Below are 3,864 nucleotides of genomic sequence, written 5' to 3' on the forward strand. Positions count from 1 at the left end.
GTGGAGGTATACACACATATTGATAGACCCTCCAGAAAAACGCGGGCAAAAACCCTTGATTATGCGGGCTAAAATCCTTGATTATGCGGGCAAAAACCCTTGATTATGCGGGCTAAAATCCTTGATTATGCTGGCTAAAATCCTTGATTATGCGGGCAAAAACCCTTGATTATGCTGGCTAAAATCCTTGATTATGCGGGCTAAAATCCTTGATTATGCGATTAAACATGCAGGGGTTTTATGTGATTTTATGTGGTGAAATTGCGGGAAGCTGCGAAATATGCGGAAAGTTGCGAAATATGCTAAATATCTTTTTGGAAATATTGGGCTGTCTTATTTATTCTCTCTCACACACAACCTGCCACTAGAGATAATACATTTTACAGCATAGGTAGTCCAAATGTTAGGAAATGCATGTGTCTGTAATAAGAAGATGAATCTACGAAGATGTCAACTTCGATGTCAAGCTATGCACCGTTACTCTAAAAAATGCTGGGTTATTTCTATAAACACATTGCTGGGTTGATTTGGCTGGGTCATAATTATGGGTTATTTGGGTACTGTAAACACACTGGTGGGTTGTTCATGCTGGGTCAAAGGGGTTATTAGGGCTTCAATTGCAGTTGAACACCTGCCTGGGTTATTTTTAACCCAGAGGTTGCTTTATTCATTTTCCCACTTCTGAATCATTCTGGAACCATCTTTTTGTCATTTCTCACAACACAAGGTATGTAACCTATATTTTATCACTATATTTTACCTATATTTATATAATTATACAATTCTGTAACTTATTGAATCACTAGTAAGTGATTTTGAAAAACCACTACAACCACAACAGTGATTTTTCAAAACCACTAATCAGCCAGTTATTTCACAGAATCACCAGTGTTCTTGCACACTGTAAGACCGAACATTACAAGCTTCTGAAAGAAAATTGATTGTTTTAACTCAAACATTTCAAAAAGTTAATTCACCGCTAATTTTCTGATGACTATGAACTGATTTATTATTGTGTATACAGTGTTCAACCAGAGTCTTCCCGCCATTATCTGCTCGCCTCTGTTGAAATCGCTCAAACTTTTAAGAATACTTTGCCCACCGTGCTCTCACTGCCGGAATCGTGATCCTTTTTAGGCCGCACTACTCTGGTGAGTTACGTCTTGCCTTTGCACAGTATTTAAATGATGTGTTATTCATTTCTGCATCTAATGCACTTTGTGTCGCATGGTGTGTTAGTTTGATTTGAGCTAGCTAGCCTACATTTAATATCTGCCTCACTTGAAAAACGATTTAACTTACGTGTAAGACAGTATTTGTATATTGTTTTAAGTTATATCTCAAAGTGGAACGTTTGTGTTGCAATAGTTTTCTGGAAAAGTCGAACCTAAAATGGCGGTAGGCGGCGCGTTTTCTTTCTTCTTTTTGTTACCGCATGTTTTATTAACTTAGAGGATTTACGTTCATTTGATCCACTACAATGTACCATAACCGTGCGTTCTGCATGTTTGTAAAAGCAAGCTAATTTGAAACACTAGACTATTCATTTTACAAGGTAATTTAGACCCCCCAGCGTTTTCAAATACATGTAACTCAGCAAAGGTAACGATCGCACAGTGATGATTTTAATAATTCTATAATATGTGGAATTTCAGCTTTAATCTGATATCTTATCTTGGTTTTTAAATGTTAAGAAGCCCTGAGACAAAGTTTCGTGAACAAGAACCCCTCGGTACCGACGGCTGCCGGATTTAACAGATTAATAGTCTAGTGTTTCAAGTTAGCTTGCTTTTACAAACAAGCAGAACGCACGGTTATGGTATAACGTTAGTGGATACAATGAACGTAAATCCGCTATGCCTCTAGTCTAAGATAATAAAACATGCACAGACATGCATGCTGTAACAAAATAGAAGAAAAGCGCTCCGTCTGCCACCATTTTAGGTTCGAAAATAGTGTTTCTCAGATCATTTTGTGAAAACTTTGCAACCCAGCTAACCTTCAATGTTTTTTCTCTTAAGGAAACTGAAGCAACTGGCAGATATATGGCTTCTTCAATCTGGTAAGCATCACAATGGAGAAACTGTGACGCGCTGGGGGGGGGGGGTGCGAGTGAAGCCTCGCAGCGGCGCAACTGTGGCATGCCATGCTTACGGCCCCTACACACACGGCGGCGGGCTTGTCTGAAGCTCGACCAACAACCACTCACATGAATATCTTGTACTGGCATATGATTTGATTGTCACAATGCAGTTTGGCATAGCGTAGCGTTACTCCATTCAAAGTGAATGGAGTGATGTTACGGCCCCTACACACAGCGGCCTGCGTTGACGCTTCTGCCCATTCACTTTGAATGGGGTGAGGTCACGCTTAGCCGAACTGCATTGTGGGAGCAAAGCATAGCTTTCATGTGATTGGTTGTTGGTCTATCTTCAGACATGCCCGCCGGCAAGTGCTGCCGTTTGTAGGGGCTGTTACACTGTAGGTGCGCCGCGTTTGGGGGTGCTGCAGCCCCTTCCCGCATCCATGTTTATTCCACATGGTTACTAAAATGTGAATGAATATTTAGTGCTCAACACTGAAATTATATTTGTGTTGGCCTGTGAATATTGTTACGTTTTCCAATGGCTTGGAAATGCAAACTTTGTGCTGCTGTCTTTGATACAAGGGCAGAGTTACTTGAACATTATAACATTATTATTCCCTTGATTTAAAAGTTAATGCAGACTACCTTTGCCCTGCGGCGCAATGAGATCATCAATGATGAGCTACCTGTTGGAGAGATCCTGGAACGCTGACCTGCCTTGAAAATGGAGTCACAGGTGAAAATATTTTATTTATTACAGCTATATAATTATTTTGTGTGCCTTTGTCACTGATAACTTTGACATGTTTACTCAGATTTAGCATGTTATGTTTCTGTTTATCTCTGCTGCCTTCAGTCCACATATACATTGTACTGTGAATTAAATAGTCATTTTATATTTTAGCAGAGTTTCACAGGATAACAAACCTCAACCTGAAGAACCACTTCTATGCGGAGTTGGATAGACATGTCCTCCATCTTCAGAGCCTGTTCAGGAAGAAGGCGGCAAGCAAGGAAAGGAAACTGAAGTTCTGGATCAGCTATTTGCCTCCTATGACCTCCAGGTGAGTCGGTTATGCCTCTTGGTGTTTTATTCTCATACTAGAGTGGATTATCTTTGTCAAAATGTTAATCTCTTCAGTCATGGAAGAGCACTTTCTTGTGATATTGTTGTGTGGTTATACTGCTTAGCATCCAAAGTAAAACAAAGATATGTTCTCACACTCAAGGAGCAAGGTGACGTGCTGCTGTCCTCCGTGCTCTGCCTGCATATCTGCATGAAGATGACTCCACGTTTCTGAGGCTGTGGCATGTAAGTCAGCATAATAACTGTATTCAATGTATGTGACAGATCATCCAAAAATATAGTTTATCTTGTTACATTGTTTCAGGAGCTCTATCACAGGTAGACAATTATTTGAATTTGTATAGTGAAAAAATTATAATAAATGATAGATTGAGTTTGAAAAAGTATGAACTGAGCTGGTGTCATCAAAGCTTGATTCTGTCACTGAGGTGTTGTTAATCAAACATTATCTCTTGTGTTGCTCACATCCCATTCAGGTTCTAGTTCCAAGATTTGAATATTGCCATAAGAATTGTAATTATTGTAAGGTACACAATGGACATGTTGAATATAATCTCCCTTTACTTCAACACTTCAGAAGTGTTGATTGAATATGATTTCTACTTTAGGATTTATTTTAAATTCAGCTCTTTAGATTTCAGTGTAAAAAATGGGCTCACGTGATTTAATAAAATACACAATCATGAGGGCT

General features: G+C 39.3%; 1 long non-coding RNA gene across 2 annotated transcripts; it reads left to right on the forward strand.

The window, feature by feature from the left end:
• The first annotated feature begins 1,074 nt into the window (after window positions 1-1,074).
• On the forward strand, window positions 1,075-3,145 carry LOC117457265 (uncharacterized). Of its 2 annotated transcripts, XR_004553323.2 has the most exons (4): window positions 1,075-1,151; window positions 2,022-2,062; window positions 2,718-2,822; window positions 2,991-3,145. It is a non-coding gene; the product is annotated as an uncharacterized lncRNA (long non-coding RNA). The 2 variants fall into 2 exon arrangements; XR_011644261.1 differs by lacking the exon at window positions 1,075-1,151 and having other exon boundaries at window positions 1,975-2,062.
• Window positions 3,146-3,864: the final 719 nt, after the last annotated feature.

Source organism: Pseudochaenichthys georgianus, chromosome 13 (assembly GCF_902827115.2).
Source record: "Pseudochaenichthys georgianus chromosome 13, fPseGeo1.2, whole genome shotgun sequence".
Taxonomy (NCBI): Eukaryota; Metazoa; Chordata; class Actinopteri; order Perciformes; family Channichthyidae; genus Pseudochaenichthys; species Pseudochaenichthys georgianus.